This window comes from Haliotis cracherodii, unplaced genomic scaffold (genome assembly GCF_022045235.1).
Source record: "Haliotis cracherodii isolate W230 unplaced genomic scaffold, xgHalCrac1.p SCAF_4, whole genome shotgun sequence".
NCBI classification, from domain to species: Eukaryota; Metazoa; Mollusca; class Gastropoda; order Lepetellida; family Haliotidae; genus Haliotis; species Haliotis cracherodii.
In genome coordinates this window covers 64,933,619-64,952,256 of record NW_027266297.1, presented here as the reverse complement: position 1 = coordinate 64,952,256, position 18,638 = coordinate 64,933,619, and positions in this window count along the sequence as shown.

Sequence of the window (18,638 nt, the reverse complement as noted above, 5' to 3'; positions counted from 1 at the left end):
GGTTACATATGCCGGTCGACCATGCCTCTGGTATGTGGCCTGTATTGAGAACATTGTTAAAGATCAAAACGTAAAGAGTACCCAAAGAATCTATGGTATCAATCAGATTGTTGTTTTCAACGAAATCAAGAGCTGTAGCTATATTACTTTTTAGGTTTGTAATGCAATATTTAATTTCTTGCAATGTTATTTCATTATTCAACATAATTTCTATCATGCCTCATTATTTTCATTTTCAAAGTCATTTTGTGTATCACCTACATCAGTATTCAATTAAAAAAAATATTCATAAAATACGCCTGCATTAGGTTGTGTTTCAGTATCATCGTTAGATTTTGGGTTTAACAAACTCTTTAGAACGATCACGTAACAACTGACTTGATGTATGTGTCTGTTTATTTCTGAATTTGTTGATTATTTACTTATATGATTTGGCATGTTGTCTTAAGCTAAATTCAGTTTGGGTGTTTCTTTTCTTTAAAAATAGTTTCCTTGACTTCTGATACTGTTTGCGCGCTTCTCGGCATTCGTAAGCAAACCACGGTTTATGTTGTCCATTACTCGATTTAGAGCCAGTTGTCTTAACACCGAAAGTATTGCGTGCGGCCTCGCAAAGCACATGCGCAGTGTCTTTGACAAGACTGTCGATAATATTCATATCCGGGCCACCGTTACCTTTTGGCGCTGACTCAGTCCTTCTTGTTATTTAATCAATTTCGGTCAAATCAATTTTATGAATGAAATCATCTTTCTTGTCAATATCATAACGTTTTGGGGCATTTGTAAGTTGATCCGAATGTTGATTATCGTTAAGTGGGGTTTCGTGATTCATTGTGGAAGATTTAAGGTTACATTGTATGGGACAATGAGCATCAGAGTACAAAGGGTTAAAGTCTAAAACGTAAATGTTTGAAAATAAAGATAGGCATGAGTGACTACACAAAACATAATCAACTGTACTTTTGTCACAACATGTTACCCTGCCTTCCGAACCGTCATGTCAGTAAAACATGTACACAATCGCACATGCAGTAAAAGTGCACATTCTCACATTCAGTAAAACTCTAACATAATCGCACCTATTGTAAGGCAAATACGTATCCATACTACTGTGAAACACATTGTGTAGTCTAATAAATATAGCGACAAAACCATTTCCATAATTGTATGCACACTGAAATATTACAAATTATTTCACATTCAGTAAACTGGTTTAGTTTTTAGCATAGTCAAATAGGTAGATACTTGCACATTCAGTATGTTATATATTTATTGTTCATACACAACAAAACATTGCCATTTCCTCACATACAGTAAATAAAGCTATATATCTACACATTTGAATAGATAGTTACACATCCGTACACACAGAAGTGAACGTGCGTACCACGCCTATCTGATACCAACAAATGTACTGCGTTTTACAATTTTTCAGTTGTTTGGAAGTTTTTAATTAAACTAACTAAAAATAATATTAATGCCTTTTCTATAGCGCAAAATTCAACATCAGCGATTTACACGCTCAATGCACATATTATAAAGGTCGAATGCGTAATGCATAACTCGTGAGAGCGCGGCGGGAGAAGCTTCAGTAGTTTAACCTCACTGTGCCCTCACCCCAAATGTCGTTACAGTGAACAGAGTTCACCCTCAGAAGAGGGTTCACTTTGATGACACAGACTATACCAAGCGATTCAGTGATCTGTGTCTGTCAAACCCCTATAATACAGCGATAGGTGAAGGCACGGTGAGGTGTTCCCGCTTCAGTGCCTGTACAGCGTCACTATCCATATATAGCCCGAGTCGGCCTGACCTGCTTCAGTGTCAGTGTTGAAGTTGTGTTGTGAAGAACAGAAGCGTTTCCACCAGCCTCACTACATTATCATCATGTCCAGTCCCCAAGGTAGGCGTGTCTCGACATTGTTGTCCCTGCAGCCATCTTGGTTACACACAACCAAATGTTTTCCCATAGACTTCTATAGTAACGTTATATTTTGTTTTAAAATAATTCACCATTCAACGGCTATTACATGTATGTGTGTACAGTTTGGCCTTAGGGCAGCAATAAAAACAAAACAAAATACATATGACTATCTTAGCCAGTTCCTTTTCCGAGTACACCACCCCCAGTTCCTCACCAAATGTCACCAACTTGAAAACATCTGTGGTCATATTCAGCATAAGTCATCATGTTAGAAAAGACAGTACTAAATATAGAAAAAACATGGTCACTGTTAATAACTGGATGGATGTACATTTAACCCTCTGGCTGCCACCTAAAATAGCCTATGTACTATCGCCGTGACGAGTTTATTTGCGAGTGACGTTCTGGAAACTGCACATCTTTGTCTAAAAACGACGTAACGTAACAACGGTAAAACCCACAATTTTCAAATTTCACACTATAACAGTACAACCATTTCCCTAACTGTCTATGTAAATATTGTAAAGCGTTAGCGTGATTACCAGTAGTTTATAGCTCGGCAAACGTTTTGAATATGCGATTTTTTACAAAATGTCCATGGCGGCTGTTTTGTTGACATTGCGCATTGGGTACTTTGTGCGTCTTGTCAGGTTGTAAATCTCCACTAATGTTAAAACCAAAAACATTATGCGAAAGCCCGATTACCGTGTTGAAAATGAAACATCTCCGTGGAAAATCGTCCGCGAAATCGTCGATTACGAATTTGTTCAAATATGTGTGACGCCATTTTGTCGGTAAATTAGTGAAATTGTAACGTTATCGTTTGCATATTAATGAAAAAACTATTTATAAGTAAGTAATGAAATCTGATCCATAAAACCTTTGGTTTATTACCTACATGCTCATATAAATTGTTATGTGTAACTTTAACTATGAAATTTAAAATTACGTACTTTTAGAAAGAAGAGAACGAAACCGCATTTCAGTGTAAAAGTTATACGCGGTGTTGTGTTTTTCTTCATTTGAATAAATCATTATTCTTTTCGGCTATTATTCATTTTTTAGTAACAAAATCACACTAGGTAATCTGCAAAGAACATGCCCTTATGTATGGCATATTTGTACTTATCTGGCACCGAAAGGTATTCCTCACGGCTCATGTAAATCAGTTCACTGAAAAAACTCCTACCGGGCGATGGCGGACATGTCCATTTGCACGTCGACGAAATTTGCATACAGACGAATGAACGAGTTAGTCTCGTATCTTTATGAATCCTAAATAACGTTGTTTTATTTTCATTTTTAGCTAATAACGATTATACAAACACAGAACAATCAAAAATTCACATGAAGCAGAAACAATACGTAAATGCCTTTTGTGTAGTCAACAGCTTTAGTTTTGAATATTTCAAAATGTCGTCGACTGTGTTCAGCGGTGTTTGGGATTTTGGATTTACTATAACATCTTTGACAGCAACCTCGATAGTAAAGTACATTTGAACATCATGCTGTAAGCATAGCTTAGTGTTCTAGTGATGGCCTGAAATCTGTCGTAATATGTAGATGATAAACGCATTGATTCATCAAAGATTCTAACGTTGTGTTCTGGTCATATTTTCCCGATTTCCATTTCCGTCCCTGCTTACATCATTAGCCACTGAGTGACCATCAAGCAGTTTTAAAGAAATTGAACCACTGATCGCAAACCCAAAAGAACTGTATTAGCTAACATTTATTAGAGTCAGTTGCATTTATATGTGATTTTTGTCATGAAATGTTCAAAGTGTAATCAAAATTGATCTCCATAATTAATCTTTCTGTCGGGAACTTTTTGACCAATGATTTCAATGGCGATGTGGTAGACTAGCTGTCATGAATACCATTATCCGAAGTATATTTCCACGGACATGTAATACAAATAAAACTATGTATAACTGGTAATGTTTGACGAATTTGAACAAAAAAGGGTAATCTTTGACGTATTTGAAAAAAAGAAGGCACGGGTTACCCGCCCGATAAAAACGGACAATTCAGATTTGCGCAATCCGTAACAAATACGTTCCCGGCTTGCTGTCTTCTCTCACGTCCGCGCTTGCTCGTGGCATTTACCGCTAAATTTTATGGATTACATTATGTCAATTGAGCGAACTTGATCAGAATACGTTACGACAAAGCCTTGCATGTGTTGCAGCTGTTGAAATTGGCACTTGTCCAATAGTCCTTGCCAAACTGACCAATAGTTAAAGCATAATACGCACAAGTAGAATTTGAAATTAAGGGTTTATGATTAAAAGGACTAGAAGAAAAAACATTTAGTTTCTATAGTTGTGTAGATGTATGCACGTCATTGGTTATGATAACATTGGAGAATCGATTTCTATACATCAATTAATAATTAAAAGGTATGCTAACAAATGCATACATGAATAACCTGTGAACATGTTTGAATATTTTGTTAATAAAAGTGCCGCATGTTTGCTGGAATACTGCTGAAAGCGGCGTTAATCATACTCTCTCTATTTACATGAAGTACATAATTGTGAAGAGAAGATCAATAATCCATACACAATGAATCGCCACGAATCAACTGGAATATTGCAAATGTGGCGTTGAATCATACTCACGCACCAACATGTCCTTTAACATTTACACAAATCCATTTTCTATTTACAATGAATCGCTGTGATGTTGCTGTTATATTGCAAATACAGTATTGAGTCATACTCTCTCACAGATATATCCTTTTATATACACACACACACACACACACACACACACACACACACACACACACAATGAGTATTTACAGTAAGTACATATATACAATATATATATAAGTCCTACTCACAAACAGATCCTTACATACATTACATGTACAATAAAATATACACCATAATATGAACATTTGTACATTAAACTGCCATATTTTTGCGGGAATATTGCTAAAAGAGGCACAAAACAAACTCACTTCATTTACAATAAGTACATAATTATATACAATAGACAATGATCTATTTACAATGAATCGCCATGATGTTGCTGTTATATTGCAAATACGGTGTTACGTCATACTCTCTCACAAAAACATCCTTTAATATATATACACAAATATGAAAAATGTACAATAAGTACATATATACAATATGTTTATTATCTATTTACAAAGATTCATTGCGATGTTGCTGGAATATTGCAGATGCAGTTGGAATTCCTACTCACAAACATATCCTCACATACACACAATAATTACATTTACAATAAATAGTGGAGGAACCGCATGATGACTTGGAAGCGATTCCTCGGCATGATCCCCCCAAAGGAAGGTGTTGACGCCAGCCAGTTCTTGTCCCCCTCATTCCAATAGGAAGCGATGGTTGGCTTCTTGACGACACCCATGGCCAACAAGAGTCCAAGAAATCCCCGCATTTCTTCCCGGTCTACAGGTCTCCATGACCGAGCCTTGCTCTTTGGTGATAGAGTGCGGCCCTGCAGGTACTACTCAGCATACCTATTTGTCTCCCTGACCAGCAGATCGAACAAATCAACACCTCCATCCCCTCCTCTGAGTTGCTGATCGAAATAGCATATAGGAGGGGCATGGTAATCTGAAACATATATCATAATTTATGACCACATGAATTATTATAAATCATGCTGACATATATCCACATTTATTCCTAAACATGTAATTAACCTTGTTCGAGACACCAAATATGAAACAATTCCTTACTTTGTTTTGGATGACAGGCATTGTCTATGTTGATTATGAATTCATGCACTTAATGATATTTGTATTTATCAATTCTTGTTACCTGGTGGGTTGAAAAGCCCTGCCTCTTCTTCGCTCTCATCAGTGTTTTTTTCATTGTGATCTGAAATTTGAAATAATGCTTCTTATTAATAATGTCCTTTCAATCACACATAAGAATGCTAAGGGAAAAGATTCCTTGTTAAAAGATAGATATGTGTAGTGTGTCCCTGCATTCAAATAACACAGGAGCATGGAAAAAGCATGTATGAATCATTCCACTTCACAGACCATATCCTAGACAAAGTATAACTGTATTATCAAAATTCAAATATCCAGAAATTTAAAAACTTTTCAAATGATTTTAATATTACTGCACTTTACCAAAAACATGTGTAGGCCACATATAGACATGTTAAAACTTCACTACCATGCGAGCCTTTCTTTCAAATCATTTCAAGTTTCATATTTCATGAAATACTAAACCAGGAAGTTGGCTGTTTCTACTATGACTATCACGGTATGGTAGATATTTTTAACATTTGAAACATCACAACTGTCACGAGTAGATCTAGATCTAGCCTACAATTACGAAAATTGCAAATACATAACAAATTCATATTCCCGCCATTGCTTTGTCACTGACTGTACACATACTCAATTTACTGAAAATGAATTAATGTTACTTGCCGCTTATCTCTTTCTGGGGGTCGGACTCGGAGTCGGAATCGAGAGAATCGACTGATATGTCCGACTCGAAGTCCGACTCCCCCATATCATCGTCGTCTCCTAGACCCACCGCTGACATGATTCCTGATGGACAGCTTCGATCGCAATGTTGACGTCTGTCACATGGGGCTATTTTTATCCCTATGAATATTCATGCTCTCGCCGGGAAGCGAACGTTTTTCATATTTCATTTGTGTTCATCGCGCTGATTCGATAAACAAAGCACGAATATAAAGATAATAGCATATAATGTATAATTATTTACATTGGATGTCATATTTAACACTGTTGGTGATTACAACATCGAACTTTGTTTTGTTTTATTCGGGCACCTGTCACCTCTGTGACGTGGCATGTCAAAGGTCACGGTTTTTCGTTCCAGACGAACAATCGGAAATTTGCCGCTCTTGCCAACTCCGAAATGGTGGATGATTGAAACCATAATGTCGATAACCGTAACAGCTTCATTTGTATTCTTGCAATAACAATAAGGTATTTAACAATAACAAACCGCATGAATACCAAATTTACATACTGTAATTAAACGATAGATTATCAATTTAATAATTTAGTTTTGAACTCTACTGTCAAAGACCTAGCCATTTATATTTAGACATGCGAACGCGTTTAGACCGAGGTAATAAATAGCTCAATCGGGAACCGGTTTTCAAGAAAATATCCCTGACATTTACACGTTCATAATTCATCTTGTTTATTTATTCATATAACCAATAAATTATAAATATAGTCGGCACTGCATAAAATCTGCATGCCGTTGTTACCAACCTACTTTTCAACGTCTTTTAATAAATTGGAACGCCTCATTAAACATACGAAAGCGTGACTTAATTATAATCAGTCACAAAATATGAACAACACAAATCCAAAAGGGTGTGTCGAAGTTCATCATGTGCGTTTTCGTTTCTTCTAGGAGACATGCTTTCGACTTTTTTCTCTCATGAAAAGTACCGCTAAGCGACCTTCAACTTCGGTCGCCATTTTGTTTAAAGTTTCGGTGAAGAAGTTGCGGTACCTTTTCTGTTTTTGCAGAATTTGATTTTATTTCAATTCTTTTAACATGATGTTTCAGAAGGACATATATGTCCCTCTGGCACAGCAACTGTAGGGACATATATGTCCAAATGGCATCCAGTCACAATCTTACACAATATCATCCAATCACAGCCTGCAGATATCTCTCGATCTGCACTGAAGGCTACGAAAACCGCACTGTCCCAACTGGTTCTAGTGTAGTAGAACCTGAAACACTCACCGCTATTAGTGTCTTCAGCAGCCATGTTCAGGAAGACATCGGGTTAGGGTGACGTGTGCACATGTTGGTGATGTGTAACCATGTTCCTTATGCTACACTCGGGATCGGGGAGAAGTATGATTTGTGAAAGAATGTATGATGATCGACTTTTTTGCGATGTCATGCAGTCAAGGGGTGTTGTTTATGTGATGTTCAGGCTTTGTTTTCTGTGGTACATGCACGGCATTGTGTCACGATATGTCATCAGATAAACATCGTATTTACGTAGATGTGTATAAACAGGAAATATTTCATTACTGCAACACGGTAGCCCTTATAAAAATAATAACATGTTCAATGTGCTTGACGTAAAGATGTGTTCCTTTGTGCTTGACGTAAAGATGTGTTCCTTTGTGCTTGACGTAAAGATGTGTTCCTTTGTGCTTGACGTAAAGATGTGTTCCTTTGTGCTTGACGTAAAGATGTGTTCCTTTGTGCTTGACGTAAAGATGAGTTCCTTTGTGCTGGACGTAAAGATGTGTTCCTTTGTGCTGGACGTAAAGATGTGTTCCTTTGTGCTGGACGTAAAGATGAGTTCCTTTGTGCTGGACGTAAAGATGTGTTCCTTTGTGCTGGACGTAAAGATGAGTTCCTTTGTGCTGGACGTAAAGATGTGTTCCTTTGTGCTGGACGTAAAGATGATCTTCGAACCCTTAAAGGGGAAGTTTACACGCAAAAATCACTTTCTTTCTTATTTTAAACGAAAAAACAATTTTGGAATTAGTTAGTATCATTGTTTGAAAATATACACTCATTTTTCTGACAGTGAAAGTACGAAGCTCACAATAAGTGTGAAAATGTCATGCCGTTATGAGGCCTGCAGTCTCCCCCTTAGATTATGATGTAATTGGTGCCAATTTAACTGTCCCCCTTGTCACAACGCAAAAGATATCAAGTACCAGTTTATGGTGATACAACATGGCATCCGATATATTGCCTGATCAGAAGAAGTTCTCGTTGAATTTTTCCGATCCGAATTCAAAATAACTGCCATATTTTATGGATAAGTAATTGGATGTCTTACTTCACACCAGCACCAGCACCTGCCGAACAAAACCGTCCCCTTTTGAAAGTGAAACGATAGATCAAATTAATGCATCAGAAGCTGTTTGAATCGTTGAATAAGAGTCAGAAACGCTTGCCATTTTGTTTGACTTCAATATTATAACAATAATTATAAGGTTTCACCGGGCTTCAAAGGTCACAATCCAACAATCATCAAGAACGATGTCAAATATTATGACTAATGCGTATTGTTTTTTTAATTATTTATACACGATCCCGGCATGAACGAAAATCTATCTCTGAACATCCCGCTTAGAACTGTCGGTGAACATGCCATTTTGTCCAAGATGGTCACCGGAAGTAAAGTCATACCTAAACATTGCTGTACATATGTGGTATTTTCATTTAGGTGAAGGTCAGGCGAATATAAGTGCATACAATCATTCCAACTTCTTATTTACAGTTTCATTCATAATGTAGATTTTGCACATCATATAAATGTTTTGTATTATAGTTTATACTTAACCACGATGATATATTAATATACTTTCTCATTCCAAAAGCTGCAACATATGTGAACCTTGGATGATCTAATGCTTCTATGTACGCTGTGAACATGAAATTACGACAAATATTGCCTCGTATGCTATATTTCTCATCATCAGATCGAAGATGAAATTCGATTAAGGCAGGGCGTGACAACTTAAGAATGGCCAGAAAGTCCCAACTAGATCACACAGAAGGGATCGAGCTATCAATCGAACTTCATATCTTTGGAAAACCTTGGGAATTAGATTTATTAGATTAGATTAATTGATCTGATTTATGTCCAAAATAGTATTTCATTTACTACAAATGGACTGAGAAAATACATTTAAAACAATTTCGGCAGAATTTAATGCTGATCACATATATTCATTTATCTGTATTATTTGATTCAGAAATATCAGAAATATCACCAATCGCTTTTTCTAGAAAAGAATCTGAAATTGTGTTGAGACATTAAACTCTGTAGTAAATTAATTAATTTGGCAGTGAGTGACAGACAGATGAGGGAATGGGATTGCCAGCAAGTACTATTTTACACTCACATTGCTTGAAAGCTACAAACGAAAACAATAAGTTGATACCTCAACGTCAACCCAAACCGGACAGCAAAGGGGGACAGTCTGTTGTCCCGATAGAACTGTCCAGTGACCCTTTTTGTGTGTTCCGCTCAGTCATAAAAATTCCACCAAATAATACAACCAATCCACCGACAAATTGGTCATGAGGTCAAAGGTAGTCATTGACTTGCCGTTCATTTCGACGTCGGCAGGAACGACAGCGCCTATCAAGGAAGTGCAAAGTGACTCGGGACAATGTGAAAACATGAAATGTGACAAGCGACGATTACCCAAATTCAGACGTCGTGTGTATGATTGACGTTTGTTGGCAATATGACGATTTGTGAAGGGCGGCACAACGCGTGTCAGTCGGGCATGGACATGAGCTGCATGTAAACAATTTCTAATCGTCTGGCTGGCTCATAACTCATACTCCAGTAGCCTGGTGGAAGTTTGCAGCAATTTGATTCGCCGTTTGAGCTCTATTTGGTTGAGCTTGGTTTGGGATCAATCGACCCTGTACTCTTGCCGTTGACTTTGGACGCTCTGAACGGTGTCGATCCTCAACATTTTGAGTATGTTGGTACCTGTTCCATAGTCTTCCAAATACAGGGGATTATGGGGATTAAGATTTGTTATCATTGATACTTAGACACCCCAAAATAAGTCATGGCTTATATGGCCTTTAGATTAAACATAGTTTCAAAAGAAATAATTATTCAATGTTTAGGTTAATGTGAAAAGTATTTAAGGTTTAATGTTAAGGTGATTTAGAACGTTGTAATTAAATTTTATTTCAATACTTTATGTATTAATATATATTTTGTGAATAACTGCTATTAAAGGTTTTCTAACAGCTTTTTATAGTTTTAAGTATATAGTACTATTTTAAAATTTATGTTCATAGTTAATGCCCATGTTAGTACCACAGGTCAGATATACATCAAGGATTTATGGTACTTGAGTCCCGCCTCTCAAACAAATGGACTGAAGAATATTTTTGGTATCCCAAACCTCCATCTTAATTTACAACCTGAGAAGTACTAAGTATATTACATCTCATTTGATTTAAACATATTTTATTGCGGAAAATCAAATGGATTAGGCACAAGTGACACACTTAGGAGGCCTTCTCCTATATACATTTCATTACATTGTGGTATGTGAAAAATGATAATGCAGAATAAATGTACAGTGCATAGGAATTACAAGTAATGAGGAAATATAATAACACACATATTCATATATATACAGGATTACACACAAACACATATTTAAAAATTCAGTTATTTTGTTCTTCGGGTAGATTTTTGTTACTTCTAAGAATTGTTTCTAAATTTGGCTGAGTCCCTATATTCCTAATGTTGATAAACAAAGATTGTCTTATTAAAGAATATTTTTTTACATTCAAGAAAATAGTGAAAAGCATTTTCGCACGGGGAATGTCTGACAAATTAACCCTAAATAAATCATCATTTAGATTGCTTCATCTATGTCTAAGTCTTGTGTGGATGATATTCATTTGACGCTTTGAGATATTATTTTTTATATTTTCATTTTGTGAATTCCATTGTTTTAAAGAGTCTATAATAAATGATTTCTGAAATGTACTTGTTCTGGCAAAAGGTACAGTCATGTTCTGTTTGTTACGTAGGTTATAATTTGAAGCACCTGATCTATTGTTGGGTAACAAATCATTTAGATAAGAGGGACATTCATTTATTACTTTTTTGTGCACTGTCGTAAGTTTTTTAATTTTTCGTCTCTCTTTTAGTTGTAGCCAGCCGGTTTCGAAATATAAACTTTCTCTCGAGGCAAATTTAGTCAAGCCTGTCACAATTCTGGCAGCGTCAAGTTGTATTAATTCAAGTTTATTTTCGTTATAAGCAGAATAGTTGTCCCATACTACCGATGAGTATTTCAGAATAGGTCTTATAAATGTAAGATAGATTTTTGACAGATTATGTCTATTTAATTTATATCTAAGTTTACGCATAGCTGAAACCATTTTTGCTGTTGACTTAGCAATAGTTGAAACATGGGCAGTCCATTTCGTATCTTATAGATAACGTGACCCCAAGATGCTTGTGGGTTTCTACATGTTCAATGGCACTGTTAGCATAGAAAATATTTGGATAATCCTGTACCTGTTTGTGACTAAAAAGCATGTCTTTTGTCTTGGTTGGATTAACGTTTACAAGCCATGTGCTTGCCCACTGGTGGAGAGAGAGAAGGTCTTGATTTAGTCAGTCTTCAATTACGACCATATCAGTAGATGAAGTTCCAATACATGTATTGTCGGCGAATAACCTAGTAATGTTTTGAAGCTGATCAGTAATATCATTTATGTAAACTAGAAATAGGAACGACCCCAGTACAGAACCCTGTTGGACCCCTGCTTTAGTGAAATTTTTACTTGATAAACTACCATTAATAAATACTCTTTGGCAACGGGCTGACAGATAACCACGACACCAAGCTAATGATTTACCTGTTATACCATATTGTTGAAGTTTATGCAATATACCTTTGTGCCATACCATGTCGAATGCCTTATAAATATCACAGAATATCATACAAAAATATTTATGATCATCAAGCAAATTACAAATGTGATGGTAAATTTCAATTAATTGATATTTAGTACAATTGTTTGGCACGAATCCCGATTGATATTTGGAAAGTAGTTTATTCTCAAGATAGTAATTATACATTCTTTTAAAAATAAGTCTTTCAAATAATTTCCCAAGACAAGATAACAGTGAAATAGGCCTGCAGTTGGAAGGGTTGGATTTATCTCCCTTTTTGTACAAAGGCATTACATTAGCTAGATTCCACAGTGATGGGAATGTGCTTTGTTCAAGAGACAAATTAAATAACAAGCGTAAAGGATTGGCTATGGATAGTGATATATATTTTAGTACTCTGTGATTCAGGTTGTCGGGACCACTTCCTTTATTTACCGGTAGCCACTTTATGAGATCTGTTATTTCTTGACTTTCAATAACGGTATAATCCAATTTATGATCACATAGTTTAACAAATTGTGGTAGTGAGGCACCTTCATCACCAACATTGGAAACTGACGTAAAATAATCGTTGAGAGCTTCAGCTTTATCAAGATCAGAAAATGCTTCAGGTACAGTGTTGTTATTGACCAGAGGTGGGATCACGGTGCTGGCTCCAGACTCTTTGATCAAGTGACGCAGATGTTTCCAATAATAAGAACTGTTTTCCTAGTTTGTGTAGATAATAATTCATCTAAGTTAAGATAAAAGTTTTCCTTGGCAGCTTTCTACAAATTGTTTACTTTATTTCTTTGTTTTCTATATATAGATCAATCGTGTTCATTGCATGTTCGTCTAGCTTTTTTTCACAGTCGATCTCTTATTCTTATTTCTCTACGTAGTTCACTATCAAACCATGGTTTATTCTTTGGCCTTATTTTAACAGCACGGCTTGGTATGCATAAGCTTATATAGTTTTTAAATGTGGACAGAAAAATATCACATATTTCATCAATAGACACGCAGCTATTAAACATGCACATCCAATCAGCTGATTCAGTCAATTCAGTTAACTTCGCACAGTCACAATCTTTATAAATTAGAACCTCTCTTACATAGGATTTTTACATGTCAATGCAGTTCGTTAGCGAAACAACAACTCCCTTGTGGTCACTTATATCCGTGCTGAAGTCGACAACACCCGACTCCATACAATTGCAATCGTCACTGATAACAACAGGGTCAAGCAGAGTTTGTGAATGCTGAGTGACGCGTGTCGGCTCTCTAATTACATTACGTAAACTCTTCCCAACTAAAATATCGTGCAGATGGTGAAGGTTGCTGTTGAGTAAATCTTCGTTAAAATCACCGAGTAGAACACCGAAAGGCGTATAGGCTAGAGCAGTTTCAAGAGAGTGTTTTAGTTGATCCCAATACAACACAGGGGTGTTAGGTGGTCTGTACCACGCACATTATAATATTCTATTCTGAGGCAAGAAAACCTCGAAACACATATTTTCATAATTGTATGATTCTAACTCTGCCCCACGTTTAACGTACAACAATGCCGAGAAATATACAATAATACCACCACCAAAACAATTCCTATCCCTCCTATAGGGAGAATGATAAAGGTCTATTTTCAGGTCATTTGTGTTTACAGAATCATCAATGTGTGTCTCTGTAAAACAAACAATGTCATATTCAGAGATTTGCTCAGAAATACGAGGTAGTTTCTATCGGAGACTTCTTACATTTAAGTGAAATATGGATATTTCCTTATTGTCCGAATTTACTGAAACAGGGCCAGGATTTTGCTCGACATCTCCAGCAATAATGAGAAGTAAGATGAGGATTGGTATAATATTGGAGTTAGTGAAAGACTGTCCCGGACAACAGCTTATGAATAAGTAAAAGTGTTCAAAACATCCATGGAACAAAGAACTAAAGTAGGCAGTGGATGATTGATTGATAATGCGGAATTTTCCCTTTTTTAGGCGAGTTGAATAACATTTGTTGTAATGCAAACATATCGATGTTCTGTACGCACTCAAATCAGTCATTGGCTAAAACAGGAAATAGTATTATCCAGGCAAGGGCACCGATAGGTTTGGCTATTGTTTATGTTATGTGAATTGAAGTTAATTTTTCTATTCCAAGTATGAATCTTACATCAGATACAGTATCTCAAAGTTCTATAATTAAAACTTGTAAAAGTAGAACACCATTGTACCACTAAACACATGAGTAAATGAAGGGTATTTACATGCAATGAACTACTTGTGTGTGCATACAGTACAAGGGTGAGTGTGATGAAATATACAGTAGCACACTAGCAACTAAATGAAATAAAGTGCAGTGATAAACATATACATATATACTGAACAGCATTAAAAAAGCATCACCATGAAAATGGATGTATTTTTATCCGGGCTTAAGTCATATGAAAATATACAAGTGAATGAGTAATATACGACGTTCTGGACGAAGCATGAAGAAGAACAGCTCGTCAAAACACATTCCAAAATTTTTTGTGAGCGACATCGCCAAAACGCAACAAATTGCGTGCACATTACGGAAAACGTGTCATGGTGTGGGGCGGCATCAGTCATAACCATCGAACAGAGCTCCATGTTTGTCGTGGAAGAGTTAATGCCCTTTACTACAGGAATAACATATTGGCAAATCATGTCATCCCATTCTTTCATCAGCACCAGGATATGCACACCTTCCAGCAAGATAATGCGAGAGCGCACAAAGCACGTGTTTCAACACAGTACCTAGCGAACAATAATGTGCCTCTGCTTCCATGGCCAGCCCTGTCACCCGATCTATCGCCAATTGAACATCTATGGGATTACCTGGGTCAACGCCTCTCACGTCGTCCGCAAGTACAGAACCTGAGAGAACTTGAAGATACACTACGTCAAGAGTGGAATGCCTCAGAACACTCTTCACAGACTTATTCGATCAATGAGAAGACGTTGCATGGCCTGTGTTGCTGCCAATGGCTGACATACCAGATATTGACTTTTCATTTTAACCCTATGTGTCTTCCTTAGACTGATGACGTAAATGTAATTACTGTGTGGTATTCCTGTTTCCTTTGTCGTCTTTCTTAATAATCCGTCTATGTCTGTTCTAATTAAAATCGGTCATTGCGCAAGTTGGTTTCGTAATATTTCAAGATTTATTGCTGGTGCGTTTTCAATGCTGTTCAGTATAGTAAGCATTAGGACTAAACGTGCGTTTAAATGCAATGATGTGCGAGATACAAGCAGATGTAGTGGAGTGCAGTACACTGTGCTACCAAGCCATGTTGTATGGATACTGGCAGTTTGTGTTGTGGTCAACACATATGAATGTGCTAGAAAAAATGACATGAGTAATTTGAAAGAAAGATTTAGAGCTTGTATTTAATAATTAGTGCACAGAACTTGATCTCATATATAGTTAAACATACTATTGCAACTTTCGAGTTTCATAAGCAAAATTAATTGTATATGGATGTGAGATCTCAGAGTTTGTTTTGTTCTCGATTTGAGTTTTAATTATTTAACATTTTTTCAATGTCAGTTGTGTTTTTTATCATGAATCGTTTTCCACATATTTATTTGCAAGCAAAGATTCTCTCATTAAATCCAAAATGAATACAATGAAGTGGCCTAGTTTAGATTTAGAAGTTTTCTCACCAAGTCATGGCGATACTTTGTTAGGTCCACCGTTACAAATATTCTGGAGGGGTGACCCTTTAGTTTCCTTTTTTGCCATGTGGACCTTGGTTTTGGTATTGTGAGCAAACTTAACAAGGTCCTGTGCTCGGCCATCAATGATCTTGTCGATAAGATGCGAGCGATCAATATCACGCTGAGAGATCATAATATGGAGACTTGTTTCACAAATGTCTGTGATTATTTGGTCAGTTTGAGCCTTGTCACTTACATCTCACAACCTGTAATAGACGAGTTCAAGGCCCAAAAGAGTTAGAAACTACATAAAATACCATGAACATCATCAACAGTAAGAGGAGATACATAACTGTCAGTTTTGCCCAGAAACTATTTGGACAACCATTTAGACCATATATCATAATACTGACATAAAACTGCAGTTTCTTCATATAGGGGTTCCAAGGGGTAATTCCTGTCGTTGTGAACAATCATCCCATTATTTAGAGTTTTAATCGAGTACAAATTAAAGTAAAAACAACAAAACGACAAAACAAAATTATTATTAAAAAATATTACGAAGGTAATGTATATATTGACTAATAGGAGAGCTTCTTTCCGGCACGCCCCCGTTCTGTACGGGTCTAATGTCGGCCATTTGTGCCCATATGGAGTCTACCGCTATCGGTCGATGTTATTTAATAGCAATAAATAATTGGAAGGTTTCATTGATTAGGATCGATAGAATGATAACGATAGACAAGGTACATGTAGATAACATGTTTTTTTGCGATTTTACTCTAGAAACAAATGCAAGGCGAGTAGTGTAAAGAAATAAATGTATTTGTATATTTAAGTTTTATTGTACATTTTCATACGGGTACACTTCAAAAGTCAAAAACCATTTCTTTTAACATGGGTGACACTGCCCTCAATTTTGCCAATCATCATGGGTGACCGCACGTGGTATATTTTGGGCCATGAGTGCCTAATGATAGCTGGGCGTTTTGCCATTCGGACAGCAGTGTTTCAAAGTCTTGGTTGTATCTGAATAAATTTGCTATTTGTCAGAAAAAAGTATGCTCTAGTGTACAGCATAAAGTGCTCTGCGCAAAGTTTGAAAGGATCAAGTATTGATGATATAATAAACATCAAACAAATAAAGATTGAAATATCCCGGTACACAATGATTGGGTAACTCCTATCGGACCTCAATTTCATGATGAACGGGCAGGGGCATGCTGTCATGGGCAGGACATGGAATGAATACCAGACATTGAGATCAGCTACCCAGCGGTATGCAGGTGGTCGACAGCATTCTCCCGACTGCAGCAAGACGACCTTACTTTATAACTGCCATCACATCCAGAAATGACCTGCGGAATGCGTTGATGCCTACTTACAGCAGAAGACCATTGCCCACATGGAGTGGCCAGCCCAGTTACCAGACCTCAACCTTGGGAAAGCATGTGGAACGAGCTGCAGATCTCCCTCCCACGGCAACACTACAGGAACTCGGCAATGCTCTTACTGAAGAGTGGGTGAATCGTCCTTTGGCAACCTTCCTGACGATAATTGGAAGCATGAAGCCACGTTTCCAGATTGTGGTCGCATCAAGCGTATCATACGCGCTACTGCGCATCTTTGGACGTTTTAGTTTTGGTCTGATTCTCTCATTTTGACGGGTGATCTTTTACTGATTATTGGTTACATGTTGTCTGTTGGCATTTAGTGGCACATGGCAGCTGACGTTTGCTCATTAAACGTCATGCAATACTGTCTTTGGCTATTTCAACAGATGCACACAATTTGTTGAACGGGTGCACGTGGTTATTGGCAAACTGAGTAGTATATTTTCAATGGGCCAAGAACAGTAATATAAACATGTATAAAGGGGGCGATATGGTACAAGTCAACATAGGGAATCGCATCGGACATCATATTTGACACTGATGCGTCAAATTTGTGAATGTCCTCCATATGTGTGCCATAAAAACTTTTTGAAAGTTTTACTGAGACCCTCCATGTTGTACAGGTAACTTTGATCAATCATCTTCTGAGAAAAATTTGTATAAACATCATGCTCGATTGTACCTCAAAACCTGTTAAATGTAGACACCGAGGGCTGGAACATAAGGAATTATGCTCAATATAAAGGGGAAGTTGACTAATGGAAAGTATAAGTCATCCCTCTCGTCATACAGTCTTGCGGAGGGTGTTCTATGCATAGATCTAATATGAAACGGTCTTACTGGTCTCCTTATTTCTAGTTCAGGTGGGTAAATCAGTATCTTGGAATTGGCTGTTTGACTATTATTGAACAATATCAGATCATCGATATATCTGAAACTTAAGTTGAACCTCTTGCCCAAATTGCCTTGCTTTTGATCAGAAAGCAGAATCCGTGCAACAATTTCGATTCATATGAATAAAGAAAAATCTCACCAAGAAGGGGCGGAAAATTGGTTCCCACGAGGATGCCTACTTCTTGTCCACAATTTTACATACATGTTCTCTACACGTTTTTAAGCTTGAGACGTGAATACATATATTGACAAACATGTGTATAAGCTATGTAAAATAAAACCAATATTTGATATGACAGGGTAAAAATTGAACCTATACTTGATATGGGCTCA